At 35.2% G+C, this 19126-nt stretch overlaps 2 long non-coding RNA genes across 6 annotated transcripts; one reads left to right on the forward strand and one right to left on the reverse strand.

Moving 5' to 3' along the window:
* The first annotated feature begins 581 nt into the window (after nucleotides 1-581).
* Nucleotides 582-1294, forward strand: LOC110896551. Its single transcript, XR_002567986.1, has 3 exons — nucleotides 582-712; nucleotides 906-927; nucleotides 1028-1294. It is a non-coding gene; the product is annotated as an uncharacterized LOC110896551 (long non-coding RNA).
* A 7134-nt stretch (nucleotides 1295-8428) lies between these two features.
* LOC110894537 lies at nucleotides 8429-11834 on the reverse strand. Of its 5 annotated transcripts, none has more exons than XR_004874723.1 (3): nucleotides 11297-11834; nucleotides 11044-11182; nucleotides 8429-10962 (listed from the first exon to the last, which is right to left on the reverse strand). It is a non-coding gene; the product is annotated as an uncharacterized LOC110894537 (long non-coding RNA). The 5 variants fall into 5 exon arrangements; XR_004874721.1 differs by having other exon boundaries at nucleotides 8429-8740; nucleotides 9311-10962; nucleotides 11044-11834; XR_004874722.1 differs by having other exon boundaries at nucleotides 11044-11384; nucleotides 11512-11833.
* Between the last annotated feature and the right edge of the window lie 7292 nt (nucleotides 11835-19126).

Here is a 19126-nt window from a genome sequence, read left to right on the forward strand (position 1 = left end):
TCTTTTTTAGAAAACTATGGAAACCCATTGTGAACCATTGATTACCTTTCATCTAACTTGATCAAAGGCTCTCATAATTTTGGTAAGAATTATATTTAAAAGAAATCTTATAATACATATTAGTAAAGGAGAAAGGGCATTTAAGGCATTCAAAATTCTGACTTTTTCTCTTACACACATCAACTTTATTTCTCTTACACACATGTTATCTCTCTCTCCTCTCACCTCTCTCCTCTCTCTTCAATCAAGAACATGATGAACACCAAACACAAGTTTCTATCTTCAAGTTCAGATCTAAATCGTATGAAAGAAAAAATGTTTGAAGATTGTTGTTTTAGAGAGAGAACGACGGCAGGATGAAGGTTTTTAGAGAAATGAATTTTTTGTTTTAGAGAGAGAAACAACAATCTTCATCATGTTCATCTATAACACCAAGAACACACATACAAGTGTGTGAGAGAGAAGAAGTTTGAAGTATGTTGTTTTAGAGAGAGAACGATGACACACGCACGAGTGTGTGTGTGAGAAGAAGGTTTGAAGATCTTCTTCGTGTTCATCGGACGGTTATAGATCCGGTAAGTGTTCTTGAAATATCATTTCACACTTGATTTTTTGTTGAAATGATTATTAATATGATTTTTTTTGAACGAGTTTTTTTGGTGGTTGGTGACGCCGGAGTTCGAAACGTCGTCGGAGTCAAGATCTAGTAATGGTTAATGTTCTCTCTCTCTCTCCTCTCCTTTGTCTTCAATCAAGATCTAGTAATGGTTAATGTTCATGTATTTTAAATAAATCGAAAACTTTAGGATGAGATTTTTGAACGGGATTTTTTGTTGGTTTGGTTGCTTGTTTGGGGATTTTGATCTTAACAATAATTGTTTTTTTTTTTGTTGGTTTGGTTGCAGGTTTAGCCTTTTGATCTGAACAGTAAGTGTTTTTTTTGTTGGGTTGTTTGATTTACAGAAACAGACCCATAACATGTGTTAAGCACCTGTTAGAATAATATATAACGTGTGTTGATTTACAGAAACATATCCATAAAGATATTCAATTGACAAGCTGGATGGATGCGGGGATATTGAACAAGTCAAATCTTTTGGGAAATAAGTTTTCATTCGTTTATAACATGTGTTAGTGGTTCATGCTGTAACAGATCCATAAAGAAGTTTTCATGCTGTAACAAGTTTTCGTTCATGCTGTAACAGAACAACATGATGTAACCAGACATGTGTTCATATATAACATGTGTTAAGCCCCTGATAGAATAATATATAACGTGTGTTATCCTTGTTAATTAAAAAAAAAACAAGTAATAACTATTTTATTTTTATTGATGTTTAAAATATCTGATAATGTGGATACCGAGCGTAATACTTGTACAAGTGTTACATGTACAAGTTAGTATGTAACGTGTAATATTAAACGAGCCATTTATGGTATCACATGTACCGGTAATTTTTGGAATATACAGATTTTGGAATATATAACATGTGTTAAGACTCTGTTATAATCTTTGTATAACTTTAACTTTAGGACCTTAACATAATATGAAACGGGTCATTTGTTGTGCAGATTTTGGAATATATAACATGTGTTAAAACCAACGGTCTCGGCAATTGGATCTTATTTCCCTTGAATCCATCACCGTCCTAATAAACAAAAAGATAAGATAACCGTTAAGTCGTTAACTCATAAATATTAACACATTCATAGCCAGATGTTCAGACTATAACACGAAGTATAACGTGTGTTAACATGTGCATCCAGCAAGATGATGGCATGTAAACGTGCATTATGATTAGCGGATCACGCATGGTAACACATTTATAGGTAGGTTGGGAATAAATTTTTAAAACCCTTGTGTGTATAATTCGATGGTGACACTATGTTGTAAACGGGTGTGTATAATTCTTAAACGGTTTTTTGGATTCGTTATTATTGTTGGGGTTTCCTAATCACTTGTTTTTTGTTACATGTTTTACAAGTGTGTTGTTGAATCCAAAAAATATCAGGTTTGTTTCTCTAAGACCGAAAAATGATTGCCCTTGGTCAGATACTAACATGTGTTAGTGTACATGTAAGGTCAGTCACATTTGTTTTCATTAACATGTGTTACGTTTATGTCAGCGTTTGTTTTCACATTTGTTGTCGTTAACATCCGGAACATATGATATATAACGTTTTTTAACATGTCAGCAAGTGTCAAATATTGCGAACCATATTGGGAATAAATAAATTGAAACCATCAAGTTGTGCACTTTTATATCAAGTGGATGGTATTGTTTAAAACGTAAAGGGTGTACAACATGTGTTAGGCTGTATATGTACTAACATGTCACATTTAATCACATGCATGTTACTCCCGTAATTTGTTGGTTTCTAAAAAACGATGGTATCATTTAAAACGTAGAGGGTTTCTAAACGTAGAGGATGGTATCGTTTAAAACGTAGAGGGTGTACAACTAGTTGGTTTCTAAAAAACGATGTGCCAATGATTAGACTTCAAAAAAAAAAAAAAAAAAACCGATCATGTGTTAAGACACATGATAAGTGGAAATATTTTCTTCGGAATTGCTATGTCTAGTAGTATAAAGTGTAACATGTATTTTGGTACAAGCTTTAAAAAGAAAATAGAAAAAAGACAAAAAGACAACCATCAGGAATTTCCCTAAACCCAGAAGAATCAAAGGGCAGTTGATTAAATCCAGAACCATGACGAGGCATTTTAGAATACCCGACGTTTAGGGAAGCAACATGTGTATCGCTGAACTACATCGAAAACAACATGAACTAGCGACAAAGTGAAGAGAAAGACATAAACGCGCACAATATCATGACAAAATCTGGGTCGAAGATACTTCATGAACATTAATAAAGCAACCTCAAAGAATCCATTAATCATACAATCTAGAACATTTATCTGGTGATACAATCTGGAACATTTACTTGAATCACTTTAATAAATCGCCTACATGACCATTACTGACTCTAAATGTATCTCCATGTTTGTACAAAACGAAGAGAAACAACACAACAAGACTCTTTCTGGTACAAAAAGAACACATGCTTGTACAAACCTGGAACATTTCCTTCATCTTCGATCTCAATCTCAATCTCAATCTCACTAATGTTATTTCAGATCAGATGTTGGAGGATGCTCCATGGTTCAACAATGGTGGAACTAGATCTCAATGAAGAAGAATGACTTTATGAAAAATAAAATCTTTATTTAAATGTAAAAAATAAAGGTATATGATGGGTTGAAAACATGATAGGACATGACAGGACAAATGGAGGAAAATATCTTGGGGAATATATGCAAAATTACACATATACCCTTAAAGAAAAAGTAGGAGTATGTTAATGGCTGACACGTGGCGTAATATGGACCATGCAATGAGTTTTCAAAGTTTTCTAAAAATAAAGAGTTTCTTGTGTAACATTATCCTATATATATATATATATATATATATATATATATATATATATATATATATATCCTTAAAAAACCTCGTGTATTGTACGAAGTAAATAAATCTAATTTTATACATCAAAAAATAAAATTACGGTTTTGACCCCTATGGTTACTTTTACCCTTTTAGCCCAAAAAAATAATTTTTTAACATCTAAGCCCCCAACGTCTTTTTTCTAACCTTTTTGGCCCCTAACGTCTTTTTTTAATCCTTTTGGCTCTTAACATTCAATGGATGAGGTTAGTGTTAAGGGCCAAAAATGTTAGAAAAGAAGACGTTGGGGGCTCAGATGTTAAAAAAATCTTTTTTTGGGCTGAAAGGGTAAAAGTGATATAACTATAGGGGCCGAAATCATAATTTTCTCTAAATAATATTATAAATGAGAAGAAAAGATTAAACTAAATAATAATTATCCATAAGATATTAAACTAAATAATATTTAATAGAAGAGTTATCTATAATTAATTAGAAAAGATTAAATTAAAATAATAATTATCTATAAAAGATGCCTTAATATGATGACAAGTGTCCCAAAAGTGGTTTCTTTTATTATATAGTATAGATAGATGTGATTCAATGTGCACTTCATGTTAGTGAATTATGCTTCTCTCTGCTGGACATATTATTTAGGTTATCCCGTATCATTATTAAATAAAAGAGCAAATTACAAAAATCGTAAAACTGTATCCTTTATCTTCAATAATTACAGAAACATACTCGATGTTTGCAAATTCATGCAAGTTATGTCCTTTAGCCCTAACTCAGTTAATTTTTGTGGTTAAATCTGACTAAATGGACCCCGCATGAGGGTATTTTGGTCATTTTACTCTCATATGGGATTCATTTAGTCAGATTTAACCACAAAAATACGCTCATATGGGGTCCATTTGGTCAGATTTAACCATAAAAATTAACTGAGTTAGGGCTAAAGGACATAACTTGCAAAGGTTTGCAAAAATCGAGTACGTTTTCTGTAATTATTGAAGACAAATGCCACAGTTTGCAATAAGTGACATTCATAAAAGACAATTTTTGTAATTTACTCTAAATAAAAAAAAATATATATTATCCTATTTAAACTACACGAATGCATATATTGTCACTATTTAATATCTAAAATGTCTCATAAACACATAAATTAAGAAAAATATATCACACAAATATGACACTTAAGTACAACAAGAGTTGGATAAGGCATCTTAGTTAATATATTCGTTATTTTTAGGTAGAGAAATCACTATTAATATTTTAAGAAATGAGTAACCACACATATTTAATATCTAAAATGTCTCATAAACACATAAATTAAGAAAAATATATCACACAAATATGACACTTAAGTACAACAAGAGTTGGACAACTTAGGCCATGCGTAGTCATAACGCCCCTTTGTGGGCGTTATGCGACACGTGGCGCGCCACGTGTGCGGGTGGGCGTTATGGGACGTTATGCATTTAAGCCCGTAGTCATAAAGCCCCCGCCTAATCATTACCTATTTAATAAATTTCAATTTTATTAATTAATATAAAAAACATTGCTTAAATTTGATTGGTGGAAAGTTTGAAAGATTCCCACATAACCGCGCGATATGCATAGCGCTCCTCAAATTTTTTTGTCTCATAACGCCCCCCGTAATGGTGTTCGGGCCGTTATGGGGGCGTTATGAAGGAAAAGGGTGCCATATACAGCCCCATTACACATGCTCTTATGCACAACAAATGATTTTACATCCAGAATGATGACATACATGGACATGACACTTTTCTTTTACTACACCTTTTAGTTCTTATGTACTTCTTCATAAATACCTAAACTAGTATACTTACATTGATTACTATATTTGTGGCATTCACTTCAATAAGACAGCATGCTAAGTAGTTTTGCAAAGTACATTTTTATATGTAAAGTTTATGATGTGTGTTATATGATTACTCATGAACATTCTAAATAAAATATATTGAATAGTGAAGATCATGCTTTGTGTGCAAAATAACGTAATGAAAACTTTTAATTCTTAAGCATAACTCAATTCTTTCAACATTTAAGGTTGAAAATTTTAAATGTTTCAACACTTTGTAGGTCATTTGAGACCTTTAGGGCAAAATTTTATGGAGGTTTTAAGCCTCATTTCTTGCGGAAATCAACGAAACACAAATCTACAACTATAAGTTTAGTTGGGAGCAAGGGGTGTAAGATTCCATCAAGTTTTAAGCAAGATAAACAAGAAATAAAAAGATGAAACAAAACAGAATTGTAAGGCTACTTTGGACCTCAAATGTGGTGAGATTTCACCTTAGTTTGTCATGTCAAACTTGTGGAAGCCTGTCTAGAGGTTGTCCAAGAAGTTTGAAAAAAGAAATGAAGAAGAAAGATGAAGAAAAGTGAGTTAGAAACTCACTATAGCACTTGAAACTTTTTGCCCACTTTTGGAGTGTTCTTGGAGAAATTAGAGAAGATTTGGAGGATTAGAGAGTGATTAGAGGGAGTGTAAAGCGTTTAGGTGGTGTGGAGAAAGCCTATTTACAGTGGGCTTATTGGGTTTGGTTATTAATGGTGTTGGTTGGGAGTTGGCGGTTGAAAAGTGGGAGTAAAGGCTGAAAATCGCGGTTTTATAAGGCAGGCTAGGAGTTGGCTAGAAAGTCCAAATTTCCTAAAAAGTGTAGAAAGTCATAAAACACCAAATTATCAACCATAAAACACACCAAAAACCCACAAGTAATAAAATGAAGATTAATAAAACATCATATATGTGGGTTGTGTTTTGTGTTTTGGATGATAAGGCTCTGATTATCGAATAACAAATATTATTGTGTTTTATGTTGATTAGCATGTTGTGTTTTATATTTATAGTTCTACGATTGTGTGTTTTAAGTTTTTATGAAGTATTATGGTTTGAATATGGTGTTTCAGTAATTTTCACTCTGTTATTTGTGGGTTTTAGGTGTGTTTTATGGCTGAAATTAGAGTGTTTTATGACTTTTTACACTTTTTAGGAAATTTGAACTTTCTAGCCGAACCCCACCCTTATAAGGCAATTCTGCCAGCTCGGACGATCTGGCACGGTCGTGAGCATGGCCGTGCGGGTCATAAATTTTCACTGAGTGGTCATGACCACTATCGTGCGGGTCATGAATTGTCACTGCGTGGTCATGCTTCCTAGCGGAATTTCCCTAAATTTGCAGTTTGACCCCTAAAGTTTGATAATTTCAATATTTTATGCTATGAACTCATAATTAAGCATGTTTTTATGTATTTAGTGCGTATGAGCTTGCGTATAAGTATGGTAATGGAGTAAAAATGAGTATAATTGAATATCTGATGGTTGTGTATGATTTGGTTTCTCACATAAGCATGTAATTGGTGGTGTATAGTGTATAAAACACGTATGATTGTAACATGTATATGTAATGCATTTCCATTATGATCGAAGTCTCGGATTACAATTGCATGAAAGGAATACGAATTACAAGTTTCAAAAAATAGAATGCGAATACAAGACTTCCTAAAAATAGAAATACAAAAATACGAGGCGTTACACTAGAAATCCTAACGCCGTCGTGAAGCACCTTCGCTTCTCTCTATCATCTGTTCTCCGATCTTTCTCTCTCTCATCCGGTTCTCATGATCTTTGTTCACATTTGTGCTTTCTTTCCTCTTTTCTCTTTTGTGTGTGAGTGAAATGGTTTAATAGAAAAGACAACATGTAAAATGATAATTATACCCTCAAGTGCAATGCAATGATCCGATTTAACAGAAAAAATTAACTGGATTAGGGCTAAAGGATAAAACATGCAAGAATTTGAAACATAAAGTACAAAACTCGTCAATTTTAAATTCAAAGGGCACCACTTGAAATGTGTTATACAGATAAAGGACAAAACTTGTAATTCACTCATTGATTAAAAGTTTGGTTCGTGTGGGAATTTAGTTGGATCATTTTGTTACACTACTTTTGTTTTGTTTATTCTATAACAATTATCATCGATAGTGGCCTCTTGATATATAATTGATGAGTTTATATTATAAGGAGTGGGTCCAATTTTTTTTGTCTTGCACGAGGCCCAAAAGTTTTTATATCATTCTCAGGGACGGCCATAGGCCTATAACTAAATAATATGTAGTTAAGGCGGAATTGTCAGACTACTGCGTAATTGATTTGACAAGCTATAATACTTGTGCTTAAATTACTTGTTTATCCTTGGCGTATTATTTTCAAACGTTTTCAGGTAGTCATGTATAAGTAAGATTAGCAGGGTAGGTGTTGAAAGAAGAATGATTCCTTAGGCACAGATAAACCTCGTAGTAAGATTGTAAAACTGTCAATAGACAGAAATTTTGATTACCGTATATATGAAACGTTTTGTAAGGATAAAGGGGTGTTTAATTCCTTTTATAAAGTAAGTTTTTATTCAACTTACTCAGTTGTGTAAATATGAAAAAGAATACAAATGTCTTTCCGTTGCGTAATTATCAAAACTAGGGATGGCAATGGGTCGGGTTCGGGTCGGGTATTGGTAATTCCATACCCATACCCAGTTGTAAAATCGTGTCCCATACCCGACCCAATACCCGTCGGGTATTTGTCGGGTAATTACCCGTCAGGTACCGGGTATACCCACGGGTATCGGGTATACCCATTAGTTTGTTAAAAGATATATATTGGGATTTCCAAATACATTTTTACTATTATAATTATTATATAATATTATTTATGCAACAACTATTATAAATTAAAAATATATATTACATAAAATACAAGTTTTATCATATATTAATAATAACTTTATAATATTTATACACTTATATGCACTAGTGGGGAACCCGCGCGTTGCGGCGGAGTTGACAATACCAGGCGGAACATAATCCAAACCTTAACACTATAAACGACCAAATATATGTTGTGTGTGTGTATATATATAAGCACCCACGCTTTACGGCTGGGTAAGATTTTAAAAGATAACATACTAAGTTCTATATACATGAATATAAAAATCCATCGTGTATATCAATTATACAACTACAAGAATCTTGAATGCTAAACGATATAAATGCAATAAATTACCATGCAATTTCTAGGGACTCATCATCAGCAGTGATGCCAATGACATGCCTGGTAAACACAAACTACAGTGAAATTGTAGAAAGTTGAACTTATGGTCAATGTGAGAGAACCTCAGCCACACTTGTAGAGTTAGAAATCATAAACAACTCTCTGCACCTTTGGAAGATCACCACCAGGAACCACTGTTGGAGGCTGATGATTAATCCTACATTTCAAAACAGGTATTCAGTTACATCCACATTCAAAGCCCCATCAAACCTCAAAGACACCGTTAATGAAGATATAACCTGATGATATAACAAAAGACGGTAAATAATGATCAGATGATAGTCTTACCAGACTTTGTAATTGCCTTTCTAGGATCAAATCTTAACCTCAGGACTAACGAATTAGTTTTTACTTTTTACATAGAGATCTACCATTCTAACACTTTGAGATGTTGCATCACTTAAAACTAACCAGTTTTTACAGTTGAAATAAGGGAATGCCCGCGCGTTGCCGCGTATATTTATGTTTTTATGCCGCACATTGCACGTCAGGTTCCACGGACCAAAAGGAATCACCGCCCCGTTTAGGACATTAAAGGATGCTATAACTCCGTCATCGCTATAAACTATAATCAAATTAATAAAGAAACATCTTCTTCAAGATTTCACAACCAAGCCGTCTTTAGAATGTGGCACGGCCGGTTGGGCGGACCCACAAAAAACGCTAATTTAGCTTTTCTTTATAACCATCACAACAAGAAGTATGCAATACAGAAACTGTAGCTCACCCCAACAAGGATACCATTAGGTGTCAGCCCAATGGCCACCAGCCCGCATTCTAACCCGGAGGTGGCGGGTTCGAGTCTTGCTCGTTCCCAATGCCCCTACGGTAGCGGATTTACCCCCAGATTCAGGCTTGCTGGGTGGCGGTCTGCGAGGTGGGATCACCTCGGAGGTGGGATTTACCCCAGACTCAGGCTTGCTGGGTGACAACAAAGATGACAATAGCAGCAAGAGCGCACTGCAAAAGTGAAAAAAAACCACAAGAGGTTCTTAAATTGTAAACATGTCGTTAGGATTTAAGGACTATTAAAAAAATATAACAATGATGTCATTATTAAATAACATACCTGAGGTATAAATTCAAATAATGGTGTCAAAAATTGTAGAGCACAGATGTATTGATAGATAACATCTCAAACCCAAGAAATGTAAATTGTTTTGGTAGCCATGTATATATGCAGACCAAATGGCAGTAAATATGCAGTCCACTAACCAAATATGCAGCCATGTAAGTTATTTTCCATAATTCCATCCATGGTTTTAAAAAACGGTTGAGGCGTGCGCCTCAAGGCGAAACGGCCAAAAGACGATTCTGAGGCGCGCCTCAGGGGGTTTATACTGTATGTGCGCCTCAGAGGGGCTGAGGCGCAGCTGAGGCGCTAAAAAGGCTGCGCCTCAGGGGTTTTTGATATTTGTTTTTGATGTTTTTGAGTTTTTGTGTTAATTTCAAGCAATTTGTGTCTTTTTTATGTGTGTTTTTGATTAATTTTGATGAATTTGATGATGAATTTAGTTACAATTATTTATTAACTCCGTCTCGGGGTTACGCCTCAGCAGGCTTACGCCTCGTGAGGCGAAGGGAAAACGCCTCGAAACTCGTTTCCGTTTTTTTAAACCTTGAGTCCATCCATTATTTTAGCCCTATACAGCCCACTAATCGCAACCATTGTTTAATCACTTTTGCAGCCCATTAAAGACCACCAAATTGTAGCTCTTTCCAACCATTTAATTAACCCGGTTTACACCGACCCGATAACCATATAACCCATCCTGACTTATTTCCTGGACCATGAATAAACTTAAATGGATCAAAGTCTTTATAAAAAACGATATATACCAAATGGCCCCAACTTTCAACATCAAGATCTATGACAATTCATAAATTTAACAACTTTAAACACAATTTCATCCAGCTTCACAACTAATGTCACACAAAAACATATCATGATGTGGGATTAGTAAAAACTAAAAAGTCAATAATTATCTGTGCATACGATCACTAACAGAAACCTAAATCAAACATAAATTCAATTAAAAAGTAGCAAAAAGGCCCTAATTTTCAGTTATTAATTGTTTAGCTAAATAGCCTGAATTGAATCATTGACTAACCAACCTTACATAAATAATAAAATAAAAGTAGAACATCAACAGATAAGTAGCTAATTAGCAATAGAATTACCAGATTACTGTTTATGCGTTCAAGATCCAAACACGCAACAACTTGATTAGACGGAAGATAGATCGCTCTGTACAGATTCAAGTGGGATGTGCTTTAGGGTTACGTAAATGGTCGCTTATGTTTGGTTAAACCCATCATCACCCATCAATAAACTTGAATTTGTATGGTTTTTTTTTGCGAATCATACAAACTCAAAACCTAACAGATAATACAAATCATCAAGTTTACTAATTAGGGTACAAGACTCAAACAAACTCGAAACAAGTTTGAATTTTTTACCTGAAAATTCAGAATCTTGCACAAACATCGGTTCTTTAGCTGAAAGGCCAAAACCCATTTCTACCATCACCGGCGGATTCATAGAGTGAGAGGAACCCTATCTTAACCTTGAATTTGCTCAATTTAACCTTGAAATTTGCTGGAGGAATAAAAAACATAAATTGAAGGCTTAATGGACTTATCTTTCAGAGATTTAGAAACAGAATAAGCAATAACACATATATATCGAAAAGGTGCAAATGTTGCTTTGAACCATAGTCGGAAAAACTGCACTTGATTAAATTAGAATTGTCTATTTCAACTTCCTCTTGAGTATCATGCCAAAACCCTAATCGGCTAAACTGAAAATTCAAAAACAAACACTGTGAAATCGAAACGGGTGTTCGATTAATCAACCGAAACAGAGGAAAGCAAGCGAATTCAAAAGAAAGTTTTGTGGATTGAGGCGAATAATTGAAATCACAGTACCAATTAGAGCATCAAACTGCAAAAACGTATCTGTCCTTGTTATTGCGAGTTTCAGGTGGCCGGCCGGAGGCCGTGCTTGGTTTCCCCTTCTCCATTGTCTTCTGCAAATGAGTACCCAGTTCCATGATGGATTCGATGTTAAATAATTGCCGGTATGAAATGTATCTCGGAATTAAATTGGTGTATTGAATCAGGTATGAATGACCAGTAACAATTGATGGAGGAAATACGAAAGAACTGAATTCGTTTGTGGCTGTAGAGATTCAATCATAAAGCTAGATTGAAAGAGAACGATTCATGGGATGATAAGGATAAAATGGGAAGAAAAATGTAAAAATATAGGTTTTATTTAAGACTTTTGGTTTGCCATCTTAAAAAATAGGTGTTAAATTACTTTTGTGTCCATTGGAAATGTATTATATAGTTATATAGATATACTTCACAACATACAAAATATAAATACTAATATCAAATACATATGCTAAAAGAAAATTTATTTTTCACATTATAAACATACTAAAATAAATCACTAATAGATAAGGGTTAATGGAAAATAAGAATATAAATTAAAAACTTCGGGTATATAGTTCGGGTAATCGGGTATGTGGTTTCGGGTAATCGGGCCGGGTATCACCTAATCCCATACCCGACCCATACCCGTGAAAATTTTTAAAACTAATCCCATACCCGGCCCAATACCCGTCGGGTATCGGGTATACCCGTCCCATTTGTGTCGGGTTTCGGGTATACCCGTCGAGCTCGGGTATTTTTGCCAACCCTAATCAAAACAGGTACCAACTAACTCGTCGCACACCCTGTTTGTTGAAAATCCGAGATGTGACATAAATTCATGCGTAATGACCATTATACTCCTTTAATTATTTTATAGGAATATTGGATTTAAATAACCTCAACTTTCATCAATTGGCCAATAGTACTCCTAACTTTCGATTTGTACCACACCACTCCTAACTTTCAACTTATTGGTCGATTGCACTCCCAAACTAACACAACACTAACCCCGTTTGCTGACATCAGCTACCATGTGTGATTTTGGAGGAGTGCATTCAACTCAAGGTCCATAGCATGTCGCCAATGAGGATTCTTCATGGCTTGAACGTGAGTGTTGGGTTCAAGTATGGGAGGTAGTGGGCGAATAGTGGTGGAATTTATTGTCACACCCCGACCACGTAAAACAACAAATCGTGGCGGAAACGTCGGGGAGTGTTGACTGTTGTAACAGAATTATTGTTTCACAATCATGGATCAAATAGTTTTGTTTTATTGAATTATTGAACTCAATGTTTTAGAAAAATTCAGATAAATATAAATAATTGTTTCTCAGTGTTAAAGTCGCTAAGGCACAAGTCCATCCTATGTGTAGCATGCATCAACAATCATCACATAGCAGTACCTGAAACATATATGAAAATAGGTACGTCAGCATAAAAATGCCTGTGCGTAACATAGGATTTTATGTATTAGATTCATGGCTTTGGATAATGGAGGAAAATGTTTTATGTTTTCAAAATAGCCATGAATCCAATGTAAAAGTTTTGTTTCTGAAAACGTGTCGTTTTGGAAAAGGGTTTATAGTATAGACAAAAATATACTTTGGTTTTGAAATAGTTAAATGGATAGTATATCGAAATATACTTTAGTAATTAAAATAATAGATTTGGTAGTATATCTCAAGTATACTTTGGTTTAAGGATAAAAGTATCGGTAGTATATCAAATTACACTTTGGTTTGAAAATAGCATATCAACTATGCTTTGGTTTAAAAATAGCATATCAACTATGCTTTGGTAGTATGTCAAATTATACTTTGGTTTATGAAATAACAAAGTTGGTAGTATATCAAATTATATTTTGGTTAACAGTAGCATATCAAACTATGCTTTGGTTTAAAAATAGTATATCAACTATGCTTTGGTAAATAACAAAGTAGTATGTTAAAACATATATTGGATTTTGTACATAGTATATCAAAATATACTTTGGTAGATCACATTTGAGAGCACATCAAACTGTACTTTTGTAGTATATCAACATATACAAAGAAAGTGTGATTTGGTATTCAATCAAGCCTTAGTGTATCAAACTACACTTTGGAGACTATAGAAATACCACAAAGACAATTTCTATTTGGTTAAAATTTGGTTTCTGACATTCCATACAACAGGAATGGGGTGTCTAGTCCTATAGCGCTATATCATACTACCAATCGGTTGGGTGAATGTATAAAAGTAGGTACAATCCAACAATTAGTTTTATAGGTTTTGGAAAATCAGTGTTTAAACCATAGGTAATCGTTTAATTTATCAAAAGAATATGTACTAAGCATGTGTAATCATGTAGTTTAAAATCAGGAAAATAATAGATAGGCATATATGTTTCACCCCAAAACAATTGAAAACAGTAAAAGAGGGGACTATGTACTCACTTGAGATTGCAAGTATCCTTGATTAAGTGTCCTAACAAAGCTCGGGAAATCAAGGAATCAAGTGGCACCTAGTATGGAATTACTAGGTTAAACAATCAGATCCTAAATCGGGAGATAGGACAGAATGAAGTTCTATAAATCAAATGAGTATTGCAACTCATATGGCATGATTTAATAGACCTAACATTCTGATTTGGAAGTCTACCTAAGTGCTTTTGACCCGTTTCGACCCATTATGGTAGTATAAGCCACTATAATGTGTCGTTTGCGTAAAACTATGTTCGGATGGTTAACTATGTGCTATATCAAGTCTTACATGCCCAATTATCCCTAAACATGTTACTAAATCAGATTAAATGTCAAAAATATGTTCATATAGTCAAAATATGGATTTTAGCTTCAAAAGGGCATTTTGGTCATTTCCTATGGGCATACAAGCTAACTAGCACACGACTAACCCATCCTATGTGATCATAAGGTATAACCTCAGTGGTTATTCCCTATGCAATTATGATCACTAACTAAGCTTGGTCGGATCCTAAAGATCAACCAAACGGGTCGGGTTCGAAAGTGTAAGCGGTTGTTTAGACCGCTTAACTTACGACCCTAAACAAGCACTAACTAATAGTGACGAGCTAAACATGTCAAAACATGTTTAACCTACTGATTTGGTATCCTAAAGTAGTTCCGTTGCAAAATGCGTGCTAAACGCATTTTGACCGAAACTTTGACTCGTCACTACACCTAGTTAACGTGGTAATCAATAGTTATAATCACTAAGGATTATAACCAACATGATTACAATCACGTTGCAAAGTTCAACCGAACTTTGCGTTGACCATGGACTGGTCAAACTGAAAGTCAAACACTGTTTGACTTTTTAAACTAAGAAAGCAATAAAAGAATGAAAGAATGCTCACAATGGGTCCTTGCTATCTTTTCTACAAGAAAAACAAGTTCCAATCAGTTGAGAGAGCTCCCAAACCAGATTGTAGAGAAGAGAGGGGAGAAATGAGCAATGAACAAATGAAATGGTTGGGCTATATATAGTTTTTCACAAACCGTTAGGATCGTTTCTTGGAGAAGAGGGCATGATCTAGGCCATACAAGTGTTAAGGACTGATTGGGGGACTTGTTCCCCACACAAACCAGCCCCTAGTATTGAAATCCACTGATCAAAACCATCAAAAACGAGCTAAAAGACCAGATTCAATGTTTCTGTCTGATAGGCTCTTGCGCTCCGTGTAAGAATTAAGCCTGGGCTTACGCCCCAGGCCTGGCCAACTTTGACAGATTGTCAAAACAGGTCCCTGAACTTGCAAAACATGCATTTCGGCCCATTTTTGACACGTTTAAGCCCCGTTAACCTCATTTCAAGGATCTAAAATGAAGTTAAAGTATTGGGAACTCAAAACATGCTCAAAAATATCTCAGATGTCGGTTCGTTTGGTCGTACGGTTGCGTTGTTCGGTTAATTACGACGGAAGTCGTAACGAACGCAAAAACGATCCAAATTAAGCGACGAATGGAATTTTATCATGCCAATCACTAAAATAAAATATTTTAATGATTACATAATTTTTTTGGGTGTCCGGATATATTCAGAACGTAAGATATGCGCGAAAATGCAAACTTGTGCACTTTTTGACGCTTTTAGTCCCTGAATGACCCATAAGTTTATTTTTGCGCACCAAACACCTCAAAGCCTATTTCTAAGCCATGTAAAGGATATTTAGGGCATATTTAACTTATGATCAAGTTCCGGAATGTTCGTTACTATACAAATCGGTATAGTTTCACAGTTTGACACAAATAGTCCATACGATTGAACAAACTTGTTTTCGACACACCAACCATCCAAAACTTATTTCTAAGTTATGTGAAGGTTATTTAAGGTATGTTAAGCCTATTTCACTATTCCGGAGTGTTTTTCGCATTAAACTGATTACGTTTACGCACCAGTGCGCGTATAACTTTCTAGAAAGTGATTTAAAGCTCGGAATTGAACAAGAATTGATATGTGCAAAAGATACACATATTTATACAAATACCAAGTATGAAACACAATATTTCATTGATTTGGCATTTGTTTGGTGCTCGTGGTGACACAGGTGTCACATTTATGAAGTTAGGATTGAAGTATTTACTGTTGGGTTTGGAATGTTGTTTAGCAGGAGGAGGGGAGACTTGTGGTATGGTTGTGGAATTTGGGATTAAAAGAGTTGTGGTTATGGAAGGAAAGGAAGTGATGGGAGTTTGTGGTGTATGGTCAGTGTTGGATGGAGAGCAGTAAGTTGGAGATGGCGATTGGTCAGTGGGTGAGGAGGAAGAGTTTTTGGGTTGGTCCGTAGGGTGCGTGAGGGATTGGGCAGGGGTTGTTTTGGGTGAAATAGGAATGGGTGATGTGGAGGGTAGAGGTTGAGGAAATATAAAAGGTGGTGAGGTATGGGAGTGAGATAGGTAGGTGAGGTGGGGTTAGTAGATGAGGAGTCCAGGTTGTCATTGTAGGGAATTGGGAAGGAGTAAGTTTGAGTTGGGTTTGAGTTTGGGTGTTCATTGGGAGAGGTAGGAAATATATGGGGAAGGAATTCAACATGTCGGGAATGATACAACTTTGATGTGGTTGGATCAAAGCTTTTGAACGCCAACCGAGATGCGGAGTACCCAAGGAAAATACACGAATGAGAACGTGATTGTAGGTTCGAGTTGGTGTATGGTCGTAGTCATGGGTAGCAAAGGAACCCGAACAATTTAAGTTTCGTGTAATCGAGTGGCTTCTCGAACAACATGTCGCATGGAGATTTATTGTTAAGATAGGTAGCAGTTTGAAACGCATGTGACCAAAACTTTTGAGGGGGGTTGGCATAGTCAAGAAGAGCAAGACCTGTTTCGATGACATGATGATAACGTCTTTCGACAACATCGTTTTGCTCGGGTATATGAGGTGGTGTCGTGTAGTGAGAGATGTCATTGGAGTTGAGGTAAGGCTTAAGGCCAATGTATTCACCGTCGTTGTTGGTGAATAAGAAAATAAGAGGTATCTTGAAGAATCGCTCAACACGTAATTTAAATTGCGGGAAGAGAGTGGAGACATCAGATTTTTTTCTTTATAGGGTATAGCTAAAGATATTTTGAGAAAAAGTCGGCAAATATGACATAGTAATTGAAACCATCAATGGGGGTTGTACTGGTCCCCAAACTTCAGAATAAATAAGTTCCAGCGGTTTATGAACAACAAATGAATTTTTATCGAAGGGAAGCTTGTGACTTTTATTCAAGGAACAAGATGTACAGTGAAACGACTCAGGTAACATTTTATTACAATGTATGTCACACCCCAACCGATGGCGGAAACATCAGAGTGAGATGAAGAGAGATTGTTCATTGCAACATAACACTAAAGGAGACAATAATTTAGATAAACTGATTTTATTACATAAAACTTGTCATGTTACAATACATAGAATTTCAAAATACAACATATTCGAATACAACGAAACAATTATAACAAAACAGAGTACAAAACTGATACAACAATTTAGAACCTAAGATGTCTATGTGTGTATCCAAAGCATCAACGCTACTCCAGTTTAATATCATCAGCATCATCCTGCAACATGTTAAAAGTATAGTTCAACACACAAAATGCATTGGCGAGTACACAGGTTTTCATACATAGCATAAGTAAGTAAATTTAAACAAATCTACATGGCAAGCTAGCTAAACAAGATCAACAATAAGCTGGCATGTGCATAAACTAGTCAACCCAAAGTTTAAACATAATAAGCTTCGAACATAACCCAACGTTCACATGCGGTACATTAATCCTATAGTGCTATATATGTTAAGGTTAGGCTCGTATGAAGTTAATGACAGTTTAACACAAAATGTACAAACCCAGATTAAAGCATCAACTATAACGTATGCATGCATGTATAAGGACGGTTTCTGCATTTAAGTTTAAAAGTATGAGTGTAAATTTAATAGTTTAACATGTTACACCCCAAAACGTGGTAAAAGAAAAGGGGGTTCAAGTATACTCACAGTTTTGCTTAGTTCTTTGAAGTATTCTGTGAGCGTAGATGTCACGACCCCCGACCCACCCTGGACAGAATGGGAGTCGCGAACAACCCAGTGGTACCGGTGATTATTTTGAAAAATATTGCAGCGGAAATTTAATCAGGACCGTGAGTTAGGAAAATTTCAGAGTTTAGAAACACCGGACTTTTATTTATTAAATAGATGGAATAAATCCATGTTTTACAAAAGTAGTTTTAATAAAGATAAATTTTATTACATAAAACAATATTTCTTAATTTGATTTTAATTAATAAAATAAGCCACTTCTTGATGCCTTTCAGTGCCGTATCCATCTTTTACTCCAATCTACTGTAATTACTTGAACGCGTTTTAAAAAGGTTTTGTCAGCGGAAAATACTGAGTGAATCATTCAGTTTACTGAAAACGACACATTTGTTATAATTTACAGTATTAAGAGCGATTACAATGTTTCTGATATCAAACCAACTACCCACGGTACTTTGTCACTCGACCAGCCATCGGTAGCCTCATTGCCCGATGGTGTCTGTGACTATGGTCATATCACCCCTTGGCTAACCCGTTGTCCAATGGTGACGGTTATCAAGTAATGTATACAAAACCCCACATACCGGCTGCAATTTGGTGATTACAAAGACTTAATCCCTGTAATTATAACTTTGAAAATAACTTGGAGTTTTGTAAAACAGTTGATAAAAAGAGAATGACTCACATTATAAGCATGCAGGTTCATATGGCCAAAGTTTAGTCTACAGATAATCCTTGATATATTGCAGATTTATACAGGCAGAGCTTAGCCTATTGATTTAACCTTGTAACCTAGTGCATACGAACTAGGTAGGTAACTTAATACAACAATTACGATAACTCACGAGATTAAAACCCTCACAACGAATGACAAAGTGCAATCACTTAAACATCCATCGGATTCACAACGAATGACAAAGTATTCCCCGAATTCGGGTGGTACTCAAAAATCCTGTCGGAATCACAACAAATGACAAAGGATAGTACTAAAACATCCATTGGATAGTTTCAATCGATCGGACATTGAATCGTAGTAGCGATTGAGTTAATACCCGGTATCGCAGCAGCACCCCGCTATACTAA

The sequence above is a fragment of the Helianthus annuus genome, chromosome 12 (assembly GCF_002127325.2).
Source record: "Helianthus annuus cultivar XRQ/B chromosome 12, HanXRQr2.0-SUNRISE, whole genome shotgun sequence".
In the NCBI taxonomy this organism is placed as follows: domain Eukaryota; kingdom Viridiplantae; phylum Streptophyta; class Magnoliopsida; order Asterales; family Asteraceae; genus Helianthus; species Helianthus annuus.